Raw genomic sequence first — 22543 nt, 5'->3', positions numbered from 1 at the left:
TAACTCAGTAAAATCAAAGATAGGAAAAAAGCGAGATTTGACACAACGCATGCAAAAACATGCATTTTGCAAACCCAAGAAAAGGTTTTGAAAGCAAAAGAAAATTATTGAAAAGCAGCAAATATTTCATATTTTCACTTGCAACTTAAAAAGTTTTGTGTGCAACGTGGTGGCAGAAATATCACTCTAGAGAATACCTACACCTTTCTGTGTGTTGTGAGATGTGAGTGTGTGCGTGCGCAAGTGCGCTAAAAACAGACCTCACATGCTGCAGGAAGGGGGGAGCGGCGTGTGATGTAAGGCGCTTACACGTGGAGTCAGTCACCGTTTTAAGAGTAAAAAACTTGTGAGGAAAAAATTAATACAGAAATTAAAAGTTAATCTTAAAGATCTGAGACTGGTGGTTTTTAATTTGTTTACATTTTATAAAGGATTATTCACTTTGTACATTTCTTCCCTTCCAGGATTCTTTCTCAAATATTTCCCAGACAACAGAGCTCAATACGACTGACCGACAGATCCATCTAATGCAGCAGCAGCTGCTGGTTTGAGATCTGCTGAGGAGGATCAGTTTATTGAAATCACGTCAGACTCCACCTTGAGGATGAGGTTTACAGCGCACACACTCCCTGAATTCTGCTGGGTGTGGAGAGGGGCCATCCACTCATGGGGCAGAAGGCTGGGGGCATTCTGCTTCCAATCTACATCCCATCTTTGTCAGATTTTCTGCTGTTGCCACTTTGAAAACAAAGAAACAGAGCCAGGCTCAGTACGGAGCAGGACTTGAGAGTAACAAACCTGCAACCTGGTTTTGAACAGATGTGCAGCACATTGCAGCCATGAACACAACTTTTTGTTTGTTTTGGACACAGGTTCAATGTTGTCGTTCTTACAAAGTTAACGATCATTTATTTGATGTTTTCCAGTCTCCAGCAGCAGGAATGTTGAAGATTTTGATATGGTATTAAAGTTGAATCGCTTTGGCTTATTTTGTCACAGTTTTTCGCAGTGTGTGTTTGTGTGTCGGGGGGTAAACATTTTACCTTCTCCAAGAATTTGTGAACCACTCCCTGAAAGTGTGTAAAAATATTACAAAGACACATTGGGAATTAATGATAATTTTATTTTAGTGTTGTAAATGACGCTACATTAATACATTATGTTTTAAATGGTTCTAAAATAGAAGGTTTTCATGCAAAAAGTATGCTTTTTGTCTTCTACATCCTTGTTTTTACAGAGAAAAGTATCAATAAGAACACAGATAAGAATACCAGATTGAAAAGCAGCAGATCGATAAGAACAGTAGTATGGATAAAATCTTAACAATACCCATCTCTACTAAATGGTTACTTGACCTAACAAAGCATACACTGCAGTTGCTACTTTTTGCTAAAATAATGAATAGTGAAATGTTCACTGATCACGTAAAAGTGTTAGAATTAAAGATGCAAACAAAATATTTCAAATGTCGTGGAAACACACACAATGTGTACATCATATTAGCATAAACTACAAAACAATGAAGACATTCAAGTTTTATCTCTCATTATTGAAAAATTTTTTATTTACAGGTACATCTAAAATAATTCATTTTGTGAAAAGGCTGTACATATTTTGTCAGCAGTAAAACTCATTGTCTAGTATCAGTATACAAAGATTGAAATGGATTGATTCTTTACTTTTTACTTTTAATAATAATTGTGTTTTAGAGAAGATAAGAACAAAAAAACTGTCCTAGGCAGTTAGAATATCACATCAAAACAATGAAAGTATGTAGAAAATGTAAATTCTACATATTCAATATTCACTTGTGCCTCCCTCTAATGAAGTTACTCCATCAATATGGTATGGAGGCCATCAGCCTGAGGCTCTGTAGCCTGTGGCTATGGAGTTCATTAGAACATTGAGGTTTCACCCCAGAAGTTTTAAGCACTAAAAACTTATTTTAAAATATTTAATTTTTCTGAGATATAGAACTTTCCCCCTGTAAAATAAAGTCTTCTGCTGATTCTGATTCTGGTACAGAGGTTGAGAGGTCGACCTCTTATTAGAAAAGTTTTGAATTTAGAGTTTACACTAAATCCTTACATTGTCAAGAAAAAGTCTTACAAGTTCTCATGTGTGTTTGGAGATGAGATAGTTGATTAAAACTTTTTTTACATTCTTTACAAGAAAAAGGCTTTTCTCCTGTGTGAGTTCTCATGTGTGTTTTGAGATGAGATATTTGATTAAAACTTTTTTTACATTCTTTACAAGAAAAAGGCTTTTCTCCTGAGTGAGTTCTCATGTGTCTTTTGAGAATAGATATTTGATTAAAACTTTTTTTACATTCTTTACAAGAAAAAGGCTTTTCTCCTGAGTGAGTTCTCATGTGTGTTTTGAGATGAGATAGTTGATTAAAACTTTTTTTACATTCTTTACAAGAAAAAGGCTTTTCTCCTGTATGAGTTCTCATGTGTGTTTTGAGATTAGATAAATCACTAAAACTTTTCTTACATTCTTTACAAGAAAAAGGCTTTTCTCCTGTGTGAGTTCTCATGTGTGTTTGGAGAGCAGATATTTGATTAAAACTTTTTTTACATTCTTTACAAGAAAAAGGCTTTTCTCCTGTGTGAGTTCTCATGTGTGTTTGGAGAGCAGATATTTGATTAAAACTTTTTTTACATTCTTTACAAGAAAAAGGCTTTTCTCCTGTGTGAGTTCTCATGTGTCTATTGAGATGAGATCTGTGAAAAAATCTTTTCTCACATTCTTTACAAGAAAATCTCTTATCTTCTGCATGGATTCTTGTGTGAATTCTGAACAGAGATGTGTTGCAAAAGCTTTTACCACATTTTTTACAGATATAACATCTTTCATCAGACCCAGTTTCCATGTAGTCAGACGGGTTAGTGATTATTCTTGAGTTTTTACCAGAATTGATAGAGGAAAATCTCTCTTCTTTTTGAGATTGTTTGTATTTCTTACCAAGGTTTGTTTTCTTGGGATTTTTTCCAACATCAAAGTCACACTGACCTGCTGACATGTGAGAGCTGTCCACACTTTGGACATGTCTTCTGTCCCTCCTCTTCCTCTTATCTCTGTTCTGTGGGTCTTTCTCTTCATCTGTAGTTGATGTTGATTCTGTCTCTTCATATGTAGTTGATGTTGATTCTGTCTCTTCATCTGTAGTTGATGTTGATTCTGTCTCTTCATCTGTAGTTGATGTTGATTCTGTCTCTTCATCTGTTGTTGATGTTGATTCTTCATGTTGGTTTCCTTCTTCATCCTGACTATCAGTTACATTAAAGCTCTGCTGATTGTTTAGATCTGCTTCACTGTTCTCATCTTCCTCATAAGTAGGAATCTCCATCAAGGTATCAGTCTCCTGCTTCAGATCAAGCTGATCTTCATCCTGACTGATGCAGAGTTCCCCTGGTTCCTCCTTAATCTGTGAAGGTTCTGGTTCCTCCTGCTCCTCTTTGGTCTGTAGACGTTCTGGTTCCTCCTGTTCCACTCTGAAGTTCCTCTGCTGGATGCAGAGATCTTCCTCTTTAGTCATCCAACACTGGGGGAGAGCTGCAGAAACACAAGTAGAGGCCCTTTTATATGTTGTGGTGACTTTGTTTATTGTTAAGCACTAATAAGAAATATTGTAGTATCATTCAGAATATGCACAATAAAAAACGATTAATTTTTTTAAATAATTTTTTTTGTTTTCTTTAGCAAAACAGTATAAAACTGCACTGAAAAAGCCCCCCCCATGAGGACAGCTGTTTCAGTCAATAAATAGTCTGAACCAGTTAAAGATAGAAAATAATATTTTCTTTGTTTTTTTAAGGAAATGAAAATGCAGATAAGTAATTCACAAATGGTACGAACAGGTCTTTAATGTTATATAACTGAATACTCAAATTAAATCATGCTGAAATAAATAGGACAGATGTACTAGAAAGGGGAAAGAGGGACTGACACAAAATGTTCTTTTAACCTGATTCTGTCTCTAATTATTTTCATATGAAATTATAAAAAGGAAAAAAGTCTGAAAACAAATAAAATGTTTTGGATTCTTGCCATTATTGACAGTAAAGATGCAGGCATCTATAGTAAATGTTTGACACAGTCTCTGAGGCTTATTTCAGCACAACACCAGCTGTGATATGCTGCTAATAAAGTTACGGTTCCGGGTTACACGGCAGGACGCGTGGCGTGCCTCTCTGCGAATACAACTATCTTCAAATTACTTAAAAGGTTGATTTTTCTCCAAAAAAGAGAGCTGACCATGCCCCCGAAGAAACCCCAGGAATATGAAGACCTCAAAAAAACTCTTGACATTATTCAAGAAACGCTGAAAAGTTTTATGGAACAAGTGTCGGCTAAACTAACGCCACTTTGGGAAATGATGGAAGAGTTCCTAAGATTTCGGGCTCAAAACGAGCAGCGAGAAAACCAGGTCGAGATTCTGGAGAAAAGACTGGACGATGTGGAACAGCAAGTAAGGATGAATAATGTCATTCTCACTGGAGTACCAATCAAGCCTCGAGCTAGCACTGCTAATGCTAGCGCTAGCGTAGCTAGCAGTGCCAATACGGAGATCGGTGCTGTGTCTTTGGAGCAGCAAATACATTCATTTCTCACATCTAAAGGGATTTCCCTGGATCTCAATACCATCGAGACCTGCCACCTGCTCCCCAGGAGAAAGGAGACGGATAAACCAGCGATCCTCATCAGGTTTGTGAATCACAAACACAAGCTAGCTCTGATGAATCTACGCAAAAATCTCAGAGGTTCTGCTGTTTATCTGAACGACCATCTGACCAGGAGGAATGCTGAAATCTCAAAACATGCACGGCTTCTCAGGAAGCGTAAGCAGATTGAGAACACTTGGGTTAAAGGCTGCAGGATTTATGTCAAACCGCTCGGTCCAGAGGACCGGACCAAGGTTCTGGTGGTCAACACCATGAAGGACTTTGAGAAGTGTTTGATCACGGTCGTCTGAAACAACATGGAGTAATAAACCAATGAGCCAAATAATTTCAAGAAATATGACACGTGGATTCCTCACTTTCTCTGTATGTCTGACGTAACCTGAATAACAGCAGAGTTCTGACCTGCAGACAACTTGACCTCAACTTTCACCGCAGCTGATATCAGCTGAAGAAGGATATGGACCTGAATCTAATGTCTGCAGACATAACATCGAAGAGAACTATAAACTGTTTTGAACCCAGGAGATCAGCTGTTATCAGTAAAAGAAGAAATACCAACCTTGGACAATCGACAGTTATGGACCCTTTTTACTCTTCCCCCTAGAGCATTTCTTTATTATAAAAAAAAAAAAAAAAAAAAAAAAAAAAAAATTAAAAAACTTATTGAAAATTGTTAAATCGATTGAATTTTAATATTACTTCACTTTCTCCAAAACTTGATAAATTGATTCAAAAATCTTTCCTAATGTAGCATAATTTTGCACATGTTTTTAACTTTTGATACTTGATGAAATTTTTGCTATGAAAATTCCTGAAACAGTGTTGTCTGCTTTACTGATATAGTATTATGTTTTATTCATATGAATGGCTTTGCTAGCGTAGCTATAAGTAACATAATCTGCATATATTTCAGATGATTGATCTGCATTTGCCATGTTGATTTCTAAAATAGTTATTTTTGACGTAATACTTAAGTAATTCATCTTTGTCATGTGCTTTATCGATATCTTATGATTTTTAATTCTGTCTGATTAAAAACTGGGAACCGGATATTGATAAATCATGTAATAAAATGGTTACAGTATAATCGGGGTGGGATTATATAAGTTCGCTTCCTCCCACTCCCTTTCAAGCAATATTTATTAATGTCTAATTATCCTAAGTTTGATTAGTTACTGTATGAATGTATAACTGATGCTTATATTGCTGTTGTGTATTATTTCTACTTAATTGCTTGAAATAAACCATTTCAAATCAAATCAAAAATCAAAACATTCACATGTCTGTTATTGTATTTATTTTATTTAGAATCATCTCCAGGACCGAGGTCTGGGGCCCCATCAATCAGGGTCAAAAACTTGCCTGTGGTGGTGTTGGTGGGTGTGTTTATGTGTGCGTGTTAGCCTGGAGGTGATGCTGGCAGCTCATATCTCACCCTCCGTTCTTTCAAAACCATATCCAGTTGACGGTTGAACCAGGACACCCACACCCCTGACTCATCATTCTCTGCCATACAGCATCACATACCAGTCCGCATCACCAATAGACATTCAAATCATTTGTATTCATATCCACGTGCCTCGCATGTTACATGTCTCCGGCCAATTCACACATCAGTCACAAAACCCATGACATGCACACATAAGATTGTACCCACAACCATGAAGATGACTCTTTTAAATGTCAGATCCCTTTTAAATAAGTCTTTTATCATTAATGATCTGATTTTAGACCATGATTTAACCTGTTTGTTTTTAACTGAAACCTGGCTTGGCTCTGATGCACCAGCTATTCTCACTGAGGCTTCTCCACCTAATTTTAACTTTTTATTTTCAATCAGGGGAGGAAAGAAAGGTGGAGGTACAGCATCGATTGCTCACAAAAGAATTTTATCTGAAAATATTTTACTTGGTAAATATTGTTCATTCGAGCATCATGCTTTTGTCTTTGGAGACCCTCCTGTTTTAACTGTCACAGTATACAGACCACCAACCCCTCCTTCCTGTTTTATCGAAGAATTTTCAGAACTTTTATCATCTCTTCATATTAGGTACAATAGGATTTTAATTACTGGTGATTTTAATTTGCATGTTGATAATTATGATGATATCTATGCCTGTGAGTTTTTAAATCTTCTAAACAGCATGGACTTTCAGCAGCATGTCACACAGCCAACTCACAACAGGGGACACACCCTGGACCTGGTCATTACCTATGGTCTGTCCACTGGGGTGTCCTCTGTTGTTGACATAGCCACCTCAGACCATTACTGTGTGTTTTTTACTGTCACCAGTGAAATCCAGCAGGAAGCGTCAGTGAGAACTGTGAGGAAGCGGTATTTAACTCCTGAAGTGGCTGCAAGTTTTATTGATGTTTTTAAGCAAACTCCTGCTCAGATTTTACCTGCACCCTGTGATTTTATTGTTGATCATTTTAATAACAGACTTCAGTCTTCCATAGATGCAGTGGCTCCATTCAAAGCGAAAACAATAAGAGCCACTCCTAAAATGCCATGGAAGACTGACGACATTAAGGGTCTGAAGCAGAACTTCAGGAGAGCAGAGAGGAAATACCGGAAGACGAAATTAATAATTCACAAAGACATTTTTAAAGAACAACTCAAAATCTACAATAACTCAGTTAAACGGGCCAGAACCTCTTATTTTTCAAAAATCATTTCAGAAAATAAAAACAACCCCAAATTTCTTTTTAAAACAATTGATATTTTAATAAACAAAGACTTCAACAAGTCCTCCATGCCATCATCTAATGCTGCATGTGAGGACTTTGCAGACCACTTCATGGGTAAAATCAATGCCATAAGATCAAACATTTCATCCATGCAGTACACTGATCTTAACAGACCACCAGCATTGTTTTTACCAGAAGAAACACTGGGGAGTTTTGTCCTGGTTGATGCAGAGATGATTGGTCGAGTTGTATCCCAGGTAAACACTACAACCTGCCTTTTAGATCCCATTCCCACTTCACTTTTTAAAACATTTTATGGATTCTTTGAGTCAGAGCTTTTAAATATAGTAAATTGCTCTCTTCAGACGGGGGTCTTCCCCTCTGCCTGTAAGACGGCGGTGGTGAGGCCCCTTCTGAAGAAGAGTCAATTAGATCCAAAAAATCTGGATAACTATAGACCCGTATCCAACTTACCATTTTTAAGTAAAATAATAGAAAAAAGTGTCGCTACTCAACTGCATGAGTTTTTAAATGCCCAAAAAATTTTAGAAAAATATCAGTCTGGTTTTAGGAAAAGCCATAGTACAGAGACGGCTCTTTTAAAGATCGTTAATGATCTTAGATTAAACTACGACTCACAGAAACTTTCTGTTCTGGTGCTGCTGGATCTTAGTGCCGCTTTTGATACAGTAGATCACCAGATTTTATTAGACAGACTTAGTAGTCTAGTGGGCCTTTCTGGAAATGTTCTTAAGTGGTTTTACTCTTACCTGACAGATCGACACTTTTATGTGAGTATGGATACGTGCTCTTCAAGAATCCACGAAATAAGTTGTGGGGTTCCCCAGGGGTCGATTTTAGGGCCAATACTTTTTAATTTGTATATGTTGCCTCTTGGGGAGGTCATCAGGAGACATGGCGTTGACTTTCACAGCTATGCTGATGATACACAGCTTTACATCGCCGTGTCTCCTGATGACCTTGAACCGGTTAACACTCTTTTAAACTGCATTTTAGATATAAAGTTGTGGATGGCAGAAAATTTCTTACAGCTCAACCAGGACAAAACTGAAGTATTAATCATCGGTCCTGAAGACAAGAGAGAGATGATTTTACCACATCTTCATAATTTTAAACCTTCTCAATGTGTGAGAAACCTGGGCGTACTTTTTGACTGAGCTAAATTTTATCCCACACATTAAAAATGTCGTTAAGACAGGATTTTATCATCTTAAAAACATTGCCAGAGTCCGCCCATTCCTCTCTCTTGCCAGCACAGAGGTGCTGATGCATGCTTTTATTTTCAGTCGTTTAGATTATTGTAATGCCCTGCTCTCTGGTTTACCCAAAAAGTCTCTTTCAAACTTACAACTTCTACAGAACTCAGCGGCACGAGTTCTGACGAGGACCAGAGGGCGGGAACACATTACACCGGTTTTAAAATCGCTGCATTGGCTCCCTGTGCATTTCAGGATTGATTTTAAAATGATTTTAAAATTCTTTTAATGGTTTATAAATGTTTTTATGGTCTTGGGCCTTCTTATTTAAATGATATTCTTTTAAAATATGAGCCCTCGCGGACCTTGAGGTCTTCCGGTACTGGCCTCTTAGTTGTTCCCAAGGTGAGGACCAAAACTTATGGTGAGGCTTCGTTCTGCCATCACGGTCCTCGCCTGTGGAACGGCCTGCCGGAGAGCCTCAGGGCTGCAGAGACTGTAGAGGTTTTTAAGAAGAGGCTCAAGACCCACCTTTTTAATTTAGCTTTTAGTTGATTTTAACTGCTAATTTATTCTATTAGTTTTAGTATAGGCTATTTTATGTATTTATTTTAATTTTATGGATCTTATTTTCAATTTTATGTTTTTTTTTTTTTTTTTTTTTTGTTTTTTCTTTTTTATGTTTTTAATTTTTAGCATCTTATGATTTTAGCCCCAGTGTTTCTTGAGGGGATCTTTTCCTCCAGGGATTGCCGGCTTGGTCAGCGGTTGTTGCTGCAGTTGTTGCCCTTGCTGGGGCGGCAGGGGTCTAATTTTACAGCTTTTGGCTGTGAAGGGGACCCTGGTGTTGTCCCGGTCTGGGTGGGCACTGTGGCGATGTTCCGGTGGCCGGGCTGGCTCCTGGTATGAAAGGATTCCCAGATACTGTTTCCTCACAGCAGAGCTAAGCCATACTTGTTTATTTATTTATTTATTTATTTATTTATTTATTCATTCATTCTTTTACAGTTACATAGTCATATTTCATTGTACGTGGGAGCCATGGGTCATGTGGTTTAATGGAGGGGAGTGGGAAGGGTGAAGGGTGGGTTGGGGTTTTTATTGTAATGTTGTGTGTTTACTGTTTTTAGTGTTAAAGCGCTTCGAGCTGCACAAAGTGCATGAGAAGCGCTATTTTATAAATAAAGTTTGATTTGATTTGATTTGATATGGTAAAAATGTGTCAACATGGACAAAAAAAAAATGGCTAAATTTAAATTAGCCATTTTATAACATATTTCCTTTTGCTTCAAGAATCAGTTAATTATTTTAAAACAGAATTTTAAAATATTCATTTTAATCATGTTGAATGTTATTATAATTGTATGTCTTTTTTTCAGAAACTCTGATTTTTAAATCAATATTTTCCAAAGTAGCTTTGTTTTTATTTCACTTTGCTGTTTTTCACAATGACTTATTTATGTCATGAAGAGTTTTTCCAGCAGAATGAGTGTCTGTCAATCAGTGAAAGTGGGTGGGATCTAAACATTGGCTGATCCCTGGTAATCGACTCGTGTTCCTAGATACCCGCTCTGTGGTGTTCCAGTCAGAGAGATGACATATTTCAGCGATGTCTGCACAGCTTTGCTGACATTACAGGATCACATAGAGACAAAAAATCTGTCTGCTGCAGAAGATGCAAACATGGACCACTATGTTTTTTTAATTTGCAATTTGCAATCATTGGTCTTGTTGTTACACTTCAGTTACAGGGACACCGTGACTGGTCGAGATGCATCTTGGGTATGCGTGATGCATGACGGGATATTGTTCACAGCCAGTCCGGTAGGTGAAGCAGCCAGCCTAATCTTATGATATTTTTTCTGATTTTCATCGAGACAATAATAGATTGATCATTCTTGCTTTTATTTTTACCCCTATTAAATGCTCACAGAGACACGGAAGTAGCGGCAGAAAGCAGCTTTTGCAGCAAGATGGTCGGAGAGCCTACCAGGATGTGAATGTGAAGATATCTGCTGTAAATCCAACTATTACTCACATCCGTGTCTATGAATAACAGGAAAAATGATCCGCTAGGAGTTAGCATGTAGCCCAATAGCCTTCGAATGTAAAGCGACTGCTAAAGAGTATGTTAATAAAAGACAAGTCCTGAGTATTATTATTCGTATTCGACCCTAAACTACAATATCAGCTGGCTGTCTGTCTACTGGCCAGCCAGCAGCCCGAATGCCGGCATGACAAGCAAAAGAGCTCTGCGGTGGAGCTATGTCTGGTGAGTCATATGGCAAAGCAGCAAGCCGAGGTATCAGAAATCTTATATTCAATAATAAATTGATCATTCTTGTTTTTCTTTTTCCTTTCTTGAATGAATGTGGGTCACAGAGACATGGAAGTTACCGCTGAAAGCGTCTTTTGCGGTCGGACGGAGAGCATATTTATGTTTATGAATGACTTATGACGTGAATAAATATTCCGTTCACACGACTTAAATATTTCGTTCGTACAAATGAATCATTTCGAGGGAACAGAATATTATCTCGTGGGAACAGAATATTATCTTGTGGGAAAAAGATAATCTGTGGGAACGAGATGTATTTTAGTTTTTTTATGTCAGGACATGGGCTCCGTATATTTGAAATTTCATTTTCAAAAAGTTCTTTAGTTAATGTGTAGCAAAATTCAGTTAGAAATGTCTAATTTGAAAATTATAATGGATTAACAGAAATGCTTTTTCATTTTCACAATGTAACTGCATCAAATGACTCAAAATTAAATTAAAAAAAACAATCCTTCAAAATACTTTTTCATTTTCTACTTAAAAACCGCTTATTCTGTGTCATAAATAAAACCAAAAGGCAAAGAGGGGATTTATGTTGTCACATCCACCCTGCGAATAGTGTTGCAAAACTCAATTCCAGTTAGCATTTCAAGAGGGGATGAGGGGGGATGATGTCAGTGTGTGTTAGTCCAACCAGCAAACGCCAAAAGTTTAGCATGGTGAAATCTGTTAGTGCTGTTCATGGGGCTGTAGCTGTCCTGGAACAGCAAAATCAGCAGGAACCTGCAGGAGACGATCTTCTAAATGTGCTTTTATTACTGTTATGATTATTATTATTAAGGGTAGAGCTGTGACGATAACTGCATCACCGCATCACCACCGCGGAGATGAGGTCATCACTGCATCACCGCACTTTTATTTTGAAAGTTTATTTTATTTTTTTTACGTTTTGCATATGGTGCATGATTGGAACTAGGCCTGCACAATATTCCGCAAATTTATCGTTATTGCAATATCAAGCAGTGCAATTTCCGTATCGCAAAAGTCAGCAAAAAATCGCAATAAATGGTTACCTTAAATCTGCTACAACAATCTTATGGCAGCTTGAAGCATTTAACGAATCAAATAAATTCATTTAGGAATTTGACCAATTGGATGGACCCTTTCACGTTGTTGACCAATCAAATGAGCCTTTTTATGTTAGAGATTTGCCTCCTACGTCAACGAGGGTCATTTGGAGTATAATTTTTAAACGGTTGCAATGAAATGGTAATGATGTTTTTGGTTGTTTTGCTATTTGTTTATATACCGCAAATAATATCGTTATCGCAACATTGATCACTCATATCGCATATCGCAAGTTTAGCTCATATCGCGCAGCCCTAATTGGAACTATAATAAACACATTAAACACATTCATCTTTGCTGATAATTTACTTTCTCTGCTAGTCCTGTGTTCAGACTTCAAGGGTTTCTATGGGAAACCTTTTATCAGTCTTCTCCTTCTCTCCTCGTCCCACCGCCTGCGCGCGCGGGGCTGTCGTAGAAGCACACACACATCCTGATTCTACAAAAGAAGTTTCTGTCTTGCGAGGAAGTACGACAAATTTACTGCGTTCTAATTGTTTATTTCCATTAAGCTGCGTGCGTTCTTAAGTGCGCGACACGGCCGCCCGGGAGGATTTGTGTTGGGGGGGGTTTTATATCAGTCTCTCGAACATGAACGCGGGCTGTTAGATTTCCATGAATATCACTACATGTTTTGTTAACGCGGAGCCTCCTGCCCCGCGTTCTTCATGGGTGTCAGGCATCATGGCTGCCAGGAAGGTGACAAAGTGTCTGCAGTCTGTTTATTACTGGGCAATAGATAATATTCTGAGAAGATGTCTGTACCAGAGAGCACAGGTGAAGCCTCACATGTGGTGAAGAATCAACACGCACCCCTAACACACGTCGAGTGTGCGCGCTTCTTCCTTCTAGTCCTACACAGTCAATCTACAACATAGTTGGTTCATTAGTTCAATAGGTAGTAGTTAGTTGTTACTGTTATTTGTTAATAAAGAATACTTCGTTGTTGTTGTTGTTGTTTCTCTTTTGGCTTTTTCCATCAGGGGTCGCCACAGCGAACGAGTCGCATGGTAAACTTGGCAACGTTTTACGCCGGATGCCCTTCGTGACGCAACCCTCTCAAAGCAACCGGGCTTGGGACCGCCAAAGAAGTAGAGAAGGGAACAGGGAGCAGCCCGGAGTCGAACCCTGGTTTCACGGACGGAAGGCGCCGCAATCCAGCATGAGCTAAACCGGCTCCCAATAAAGAATACTTCGTTGTAATTGTATGTATTTCTGATGCAGCCGCTGGGGGATTTTGTGTTTTTTTTTTTTTTTTTTGGGGGGGGGGGGGGGGGGGGGGGGGGGGGGGGGGGGGTTGGCGGCTGTGGTTAACCGCGACACAGCGCCCCCTGGTGGTGCATCACAGCAGTGATCAAAAATCCGGCACCGTCACAGCTCTAATTAAGGGCCTGCTCGCTCGTGATTTTTAAATCCGTGCGGCCAGTGCTTCTTTCTTGGCTGCAAGAAGGGTTAGCATTAGGCCAATATGTGCTAAAAACATTAGCCGTGGCGGAACACATCTTCGATTCAAATCCACAAATGCTGACAATGAGCACTGCGCGAAAAGAGACAGAATCGGTAAATATCTGTTGGCGATACTTTCTTAAATATATAAAGAATCTGGAGCATTTCTGATGCATATCCAGACATGAAGCATATCTGAAGATATCCGGGCAGAAGATACTGGTTGTATCTTATTTTGCTCATATCCAAGTTCCGAATATGACCTGAAGTCAAATCTGGAAATATCTGGAGTTAAGATACTGAAGAAGATAAATATCATGTAGTATCTGTAGTGTATACTTATCTAAGTGTTGAAGCATCTCTGGTGCATATCCAAACATGCAGCATATCTGAAGATATCCGGGCAGAAGATACTGGTTGTGTCTTATTTTGGTCATGTCCAAGTTCCGAATATGACCTGAAGTCAAATCTGGAAATATCTGGAGTAAAGATACTGAAAAAGGTAAATATCCTGTAGTATCTGTAGTGTATTCTTATCTTAGTGTTGAAGCATTTCTGGTGCATATCCAGACATGCAGCATATCTGAAGATATCCGGGCAGAAGATACTGGTTGTGTCTTATTTTGGTCATATCCAAGTTCCGAATATGACCTGAAGTCAAATCTGGAAATATCTGGAGTAAAGATACTGAAGAAGGTAAATATCCTGTAGTATCTGTACTTATCTAAGTGTTGAAGCATTTCTGGTGCATATCCTCCGTAATTACCATTGCCGCTGTAGGTACCATAACCGTTCGGCCTGGAACTTCCGTTCGGGGTCCTTTGACTAGTGCTGACGTCACATTATGTGATTGGCTGTATGTTGGTCTGATGACGTGTCAAACAGTGATTGGTCTGGACAATTTTATACTACCATAGAAGAAAATATTATGACGTCTGTTGTAAACGAACAGAGCTGCGAGATAGAGCGAGATTGTATTCGAAACGTGCCTTTATTATTGTTATGATTATTATTGAATTCATGTTCTCTTATAGTTTTTTTAATCTGTGAACCCATTGCTTTATTATTGACAGAACGGACCCGGAAGTGCAACATTTAGCCGTGCAGACAAAATTGTCAGCCACAGCTGAACTTAAACTGGAATAATGAGCGGATTGTGACAACATGTCTTTATAAAAATGACAAAGAACATTGTCAGACACAATTTATGAGGGAAAACTCCTTTAGGTTACAATAGGGAACGTGAAATGAAAATACGTAGAGCCCAGGCAGATGTCGTAGTGTGACGTCATACTCAATCGAAAGGACCCCGAATGGAAGTTCCAGGCCGAACGGTTTTGGTACCTACACCGTATTTTGTGATGTGTGCAAAGGCGATACTGCATTAGGACATGTATTGTCTCTGGATATTAAATGTATCACTTGTTTGATAAGTGCCATGCCTAGCAATTTATGTGCACAAGATACTTCAAAAGCACATATATTTTCCAGACATATATTGTTTGTGACAAATTTGAATTACACATTGTGACACACATGAATTACTGATCTGTAATGCTGAGTTTGCTCTGCACTTATATTTTCCCACAATTGTTTAAAAACAGGTGTGAAAAGTATCGACAAGGCAACCCAAGTTTGATTAATACAGTGGCACTTCGGGCATACAACAACTTTTGACATTTTCAACAGCCAATTTCTCCCTGAGCATGTATCAAGTGGCAGAAAAGTCTTTTGTGATGTTTTGTAAAACAGTATCACATATTAAAAGACATAAGAAACCTTTTAAAAAACTTTAGGATCATTTTTAGTAAGAAATCAATGATAACTGCTGCTCTGTTTAGTGGCTTAAATGTTTTCAGGGAGTGGGTGAAGACAGTTTTTTTACTTTATTGTACAAAATGTAAGTACAGCCAGGAGAGCATACATCTTACATGCATTTTACACAAAAACATTCAGGTTTCCACAACTTTCATACAAACAGCTTTCTTAAGGCTTTTAGAGATGTTGCGGAGATACATTTCAATTTGTTTGATTAACAAGGGGGGGGGGGGGTAGAAGATGAATAAAATTAGCATTTATGAATATACTATTTGCCAAATATAATAATAAGATTAATTATTAGTTTTTATTTGAGTCAAAGTTTTTATTATACAAGCCAACAATTATATATTCAAATTTCAGAGTGAAGTAGGGGTGAATATAATTTCTGATAAATTGTAAACAGAAAAAATTCTAATTTCAGTACAATTCCAAAAAAGATGGTTAATTGCTTTTGGATGCTCTTTGCAAAAAGGACAGTTAGGATCAATTTTTTTATGTATCTTAGCATGAATTGGTTAGTGGGGGAAAATTTTGTGAATGATTTTAAAAGAAACTTCTTTCATTTTTTTATTTATCATAGATTGTTGGGTCACACTCCAGCCTCTTCCCAAAATACTGCCGGGATCAAAACGTCTTCAGTAGTTTCGAAGCCGCAATATATATATATATATATATATATATATATATATATATATATATATATATATATATATATTTTTTATTGAACAAATGCAACATACAAAACAAAAAAATGCTCGAAGCAGCAATATACCACGAGGAGAACGAACAACCGTGACGTGTTACCCAGACTCCAGTAAAGTGAAATTTGATTGGTCACATTCTGCAACGCGACCAATCAGCTGTTGAGTTACAGCACTCCACACCGCCATGACGTAATCTGTTTGAAAACAATGGCAGTGGTAGGTCCGAAGATGAAGACGGAAAAAAAGAATAAAAGTTGACCGTAGGACCATGGAGGACTGTGTTGCGCGCACACCTTCTAGTAAGCGAGGCCGACCGCGTCCTCACAGCAACCAGACCTCAAAGGATCCGGGATTCTGCGGCAGTGACCCGGCCGAGCCGATAAGTTCAGGGGCCTGTTGCACAAAAGTAGAATTAAGACATCCTGGATAAATGACTAAACTGAGCTCAATGAAGCCAAAACATGTGCGCCCAGGCTTAATTGGTTGCACAAAGACCAAGCCAGGATGAGCAGACACGGATTCATTAAGCCAGGTGAAACCAATCCTTGATAGGTGCGCGCTCACGGTTCACTCAAATAGACCCCGCCACAGATCACAGTTGCGAATTCGCCATGCGCACGCCGTTCAAATTCTACAATTTCTAATTCCAACATTTTGTCCACAGTAGCTTGCCATTGATGCCCGAGTTTCAAGAAGATCGATAAAAATCCCTAGGACGAGTTTTCAGTTGTATCCGTTACTAAAGGTGCTTTTTTTGTAAAATTCAAGATGGGCGCTCCTTGCCAAGGTCAAAGGTCAACGAAACTTCTTTGGTTATTGTAGAATCATGGTCTAGGCATGTGTGTGCGATTTCATGAAAATCACTCGAACGTGTCGTTTTCCCATATTGTCAAAAAACACGAAAATTGCCATTTATCTGAGTTCGCCACAGAACGGCCGCCAAGCCGTAGATCGTGTGGCCGTCCCATAATGATTTCAAAACATCTTTGGGATATCCCCGACAAGTGTGTTTTGGTTTCGTGACTGTATTTTGAAGTACATTTTGTTCGGCCCCATACGCGATTTTCGGCCCATTCATTTTTTTGACGGGATCGCTGGCCGTGATGTCATCGTCTTCGGGGGGGTGACGTTGACTTTGTGGAAAATTCATTTACAATTTATCCCAGGTGTGTGCACGTTTTGGTGACTTTTCGAGCATGCGGCGGGGGTGACATTCTCGCTGAAAGGCGGCGAAGTCGTTCCAACTGCGAAAACAATATGGTCCTTGTAGTCAGTGACTGCTGCTGCGGGCCATAATTACCAGCCAATTAATTTTAAGAAAATGTAACTTGTCATTTCAACCAGAAAATGTTATGTTTGTAAATCATACGTGAATAATCATGTCGATCGTACATCAAAATAATCCATTTAAAAGTTACTAATTTCAATCATGTTGATCCAACATGATACCATTTAATTAGATACATTAGTAATCGCAAGGAATTGTGGGATACCATTTTCTTTGTCTATCTGGGCAGATTAGGGTCTAAGTGTGAGTTTTTGTCCATGGGTTTTATTGTCTAGCTGTTTTATTATGTTTTAACTAGTGATTTAAGCTGTTATGTTTATTTATTTTTCTGCACCACGAGTTAAGAGTGGGGGAGAGGATGATGACCAACCCCTTTGTGCGGCAAAGTGTTAATGTTACAAAACTTAAGACAGAATTCACATTATTTGAGCTCCTGTCTTGTGATGTGGGACTTTGCTGCATAATTCATGTCTTAGCTGTGAAAATTAAAAGACCCATTGGTTGTAACTTTGGAAAACATTATCAATGTCAGATGTATATGTAGTTATATCAACATAAACTGTGTTGGGTAGTCATACAAATTTAAGTTGAATAAACTTAATTTAATGAGGTGTGACCAATTGAAGGGATTCAATTAAGTTAGATCAACTTCTTTCTTTTGAGAGTGAGCAACAATATTAATTTAAAGTTGGGTCCAACTGTAGTATTTAGATTGAATCAACTTAAATTTATTAGTTTGAACCTAAGTACATTAAGTTGGATCAATATGATTCATTTTTGTTCAAGTAACGCTATCTAATCATGTGGAAATCATTTCCATATTTTTTTTTATGTTTATTCAAAGTGAACGTTTCTTGAGTGTAGTTTACCTGCTTTGTTTTGTCCTTATTTAATAAAGGAACATAATGTTACACATTGTGTTTCTATATTCATATTGAATGTGTATTATTTTATATGACAGAGTACTAGGGCCCCACTGAGGAAAAAGGATAAAGTCATAAATTTAAGAGGCTGGTTCTTTCTGCAGAAAAGCAACATATTCTTTTTACAGTTTTGATAGTTATGACAATGTGATACTTCATATTCTGGCACATCAGCATGTCTTCGTTTATGAAACCATACTGAAGGACAATTTCAGGAAATGCCCCACATCTGTCATTTTAACAACTGTCCTCCTTTAAAACAACTGGTTACAATATTATGACTTGTCTTTTTTTCCCTCTGTGACCCTAATGTTCTATCATTTTACATATAGCCTTATAGTTTATGGGAAACTGTAAATTATCTAATGATAGCAACATCATCTAAAACTCATTATTTATCCAAAATGATTGAAATTAATGATCACAAACGTTTAAATAATGACAGTGGGTCTAGTTATATGTGATAACAATGTACAGTGAGCAGTGAAATATCTATTGGTTTCCATTTGTGGCAACTGCTGACTGACATTAGGGATGAGATTAAATAGATCCTGGAATTTAGCCTGGCCTGGAGCAGGCTAGCTCCACAGAATAAATCTCCATGGTAACTTATACCATAACATATCCTCCTGCCCCCTATCCAGCTTTAGTGCAACCGGATTGGGGATCAATTGAGCCAGGATCACCAAGATATCCTGGCTTAATCCCTTATCCTACTTTTGTGCAACAGGCCCCAGGTAAAACTTTTGATCTAATGGGCATGTTTATATTCGGGGCTTGGATGCTACGGGGTTATATTTAAGCAATTCCGGGGGCCATTTTAAATAGCAAAAATAACCCACATCCTTCCCTTTTTTCAGGAAAGGAGCATTCATCTGAAGCAATATAAACAGAATCACAGAGGCTGGACGACGTGGGAAAAACCAAGAAGAAGCTACAAGGAAACCGGATACGACCCCCCCCCCCCTCGAAGTTTCTGTACGTATCTTCAGTGTGTATAACTATTTTGTGCTGAAAAACTTCGCTTTTGTATAAAACTTCAAGTAACCCAGAAACGTCATCACGTCGAGCAGCGACTTTAACGGGGTAAACAGCAGAGGACGTGACCGTACAGATTCAATGAAGTGTGTGGAGGGGGGGGGGGGGGGTCCGCTGCACACGTAGAACCGGGGCCTGTGATCCGTATGGATCATGGATCATCCGCGCAGCCTAGTAGCTTCTCCTGGGATTCGGTGTCAGACCGTAAAACCGCATCATCACCCACGGGACGTCATCACCGCTGACCCACACTTTGATTTATTTATTTGAAGTTACAGGACTGCATATGGTGATTTGAACTATAAACATATTCCTCTTTGCTAATTATTGCGTATTCTCGTGCGGTTATGGACTAATGTTGGACACCCTGTGCACCATGTCAATTAGGTTTCTTTTAGGTGTTGGGGGCGGCCGTGGCGTCACTCCCTCCCGATTCCCCCGCTGCAGCGACCGCCGTGGGCCTGTGTATCTCCATGGGAGCAGGAATTCAGTGCGGCAGGAAACATCGTCCCCCGTTAAGATCCTCACTGAAAGCTGACAAGGTAAACGTGTGGTGTTCCGGTCACGCAACACGAAGACGGACAAATAAAAGCAGCAGCACGAGCCACTAAAGCAGCCAAACAGACAAACACGTGTTCACTTTTTTTGCACTTTAAAAAAGGTTGTTCATGTTTAGCCTATGTTGAACCTTTCCTGCGATGACTTTTCTCTTTCTGACAGTCGTCGGAAAACGTTGGCGGATCTTCCTTTGGGGTTCACCTCCCCGTTCTGACCCTCAGCGTGGGTTAATAAAGAACCAATCAGCCTTCTTCTGGGGTAAACGTTCTATTATTACTGTTCTCCTTCACTCCATCCATAACATGAACCGCACCCCCAACACTCTTTCGCTGCACGCGCTCCCTCCTTCTTATACACCCCCCTGCTGACACACCAGGGTTTCAGCACATACACATATTCACTCTACAACAACTATTTAGTTAGTTAGTTGTTCTTTGTTTATGTGTTTAATAAAAAATACTGTGTGCTGATTATTAATTTCCATTTTATTCATTTCCATTATAAGCTACGTGCGTTCTTGAGTTTGCCACTCGGCTGCTGGGGGGTTTTGTGTTGGGCCGGTGCCTGTATTCTAGAACATTGGCCAGAACAGCAATGTTACTGTAACCTAACAGACTTCTTCTTTCTTTCAGATTCTTGTCCATCACATACACAAGAACCTCAGAGAGCAGCTCCAGTGGAAGGTCCGGGCAGATGACAAGTATGTTTGTTTCTCACTGTTGTTTTAGGAAACTTGACAAGAACTCCAGTCAGTTATAAAATATTGTCTTTTTTTTTTTTAGCTTCAGAACACCGCACAATGAGGAGATGACGGCAGCAGTGAAAGATGTGGAACCAAATTGGAGTTTCCACCAAGTTAGAAGTAAGCACCAACATGAAGTTGGATTTACAAAACTCGCCATAAGTTAGAGATAATGCGAGAGACTCAATGTCAAGTATTCAGTGTTACTATCTTTTCAGAGATTTTTGGGATAGGATGGCAATTGTATTAGTGTGATGGACAGCTCATTTAGTGTTTCCATGTCTTAAGATCAAACACTAAGTTACAATAACGATGTAGCATTGACAATGGATAATTAAGATAAGCCACTGTGACACTGCATGGCACATTTTGAATATTCCTCTAATTAAAATAATATTTTCCTTTCCTGTTGGTCCACAGCTCTTCAAAAAGAGGCTCAAAATTTATGAGAAGATTCTCAATCTAGAGGATCTGTCATATATAAAAGGAGCCAATGCAAACTATGTCAGCGACGAGGAAAGTGACGAGGACAAACCATCTTATTATCAAGCCTCGCCAAAGTGGCGCTTCACTAGGCTAACCAGGGTGATGCTGAAATGCCAAAAAGCCTGGGATGAAAACCGGAAGAGTGGAATTGAGCCAAAATTACGCATTAGACACTCAGCTGGCTTTACTGAAAGAAACCTACCACCAGTCAAGAGCTGCTATCTGGCAGAAGAAAAAAAAAGGATACATGTTTGTCTGTGGTTTTTGACTTATTTATTTATTTTGTAATAAAATATTTTTGAGTAATACCGGTTTTCTGTCACCTTTAATTTTTATATATATTTTTGAGATGACTGGTATCTTGAAATATCCTGACCTCGGATATCACTGGTGTTTGTTCTTCAGATATGTCTGCTGGCCATATGTTCCAAATCCTAACATCAGATATGACTGATATACAAACATCAGATATCAACAGATTTGACATGGATAGAATCTGGAAATATCCTGACCTTGCATATCACTAGTGACGCATCTCATATCTAGAATCTCATCTCCAGATTCTATCAGAAGAAAAGTGTCCCATACTCGGAGTTGATATGGAGCATATGAACATAGACATGAACTTAGAAACAGTCATGTCCGGAGAGTATCCACCGTAGATATCACAAGGTATGGGGTAATTCTGAGGATATCCAGACAAATATATCTCCTGGTTCTGGGGGCTTTTGCGCTGTGAAGTCTCTGTCCCAATATTTATGGACCTGACTTGCATTATGGGACAAGTGTGATGCATGATGGGATACATAGCATGTAGCCCTCAGATAAATAGCTCATTTGCTTGGTTTCTGGAATGAAATAGAAAGACCTGAATCCATTTTCTCAACTGCAAGACACGTCAATGAACCGAAAACACCGGAGTGAAATCTCAATCATTTCATTCATTAGATGCAAAATGACTGACATGACCAAAGAAACAGCTGTGCAGTCATAAACATGTGCAACACTCGTGTGCACTCGCTCACGTTTCATCCACAGATGGGCCCACATCTCTGCGCCTGTCATCTCACCGGCAACAGTTTATGGAGGTTAAGAAAATACTCATTGTTGGTGTAAACATAGAGGTTGGAAGTCTAATATGATAAGAACAATTTTAAAAAGCTGCTTTAGTTGTAACTTGATCTTTTCCTTCACCAAAATGTCACAGATTTCAATAAATATACCTCAAAATCAGGCTTTTTTCAGCAATTATTAGGGTTATATTAAAATAGATTCATTAAATTACTTAATAACAGGTGATGATTGATTAATCACACAAAGATTTCATCTCATGACAGTTCTAATAAAACTGTCATAATTCCTTATTTTTACATTTTTGAAAGCTACATTTGATAAATGATGGTCTTAACAGTCAGAAAAACAGAAATAAAAAGAATTTGTTAAACAGTGAAGTGGAACTTTGTGGCTCTTGTTGGGTTTTGGTCTGGAAGAAACTGGATCAAATGGTTCTTTTAGTGTTAAAGGTTCCAGACTCT

General features: G+C 38.6%; 1 protein-coding gene and 1 long non-coding RNA gene across 3 annotated transcripts in view; one reads left to right on the top strand and one right to left on the bottom strand.

Moving 5' to 3' along the window:
• The window catches only part of LOC111948779 (uncharacterized), a 360906-nt gene that overhangs the window by 73873 nt on the left and 264490 nt on the right, over positions 1-22543 (bottom strand). The gene's annotated exons all lie outside the window — the stretch shown is intronic.
• LOC144989494 (uncharacterized) lies at positions 9244-20677 on the top strand. The gene is made up of 4 exons (XR_013653729.1): positions 9244-13207; positions 19045-19162; positions 20413-20480; positions 20563-20677. It is a non-coding gene; the product is annotated as an uncharacterized LOC144989494 (long non-coding RNA).

The sequence above is a fragment of the Oryzias latipes genome, chromosome 2 (genome assembly GCF_053564925.1).
Source record: "Oryzias latipes strain Hd-rR chromosome 2, Olatipes_Hd-rR_3.1".
NCBI lineage: Eukaryota > Metazoa > Chordata > Actinopteri > Beloniformes > Adrianichthyidae > Oryzias > Oryzias latipes.
Note: the sequence above shows the minus strand (reverse complement) of the source record. Positions and strands in the feature narration are given on the sequence as shown.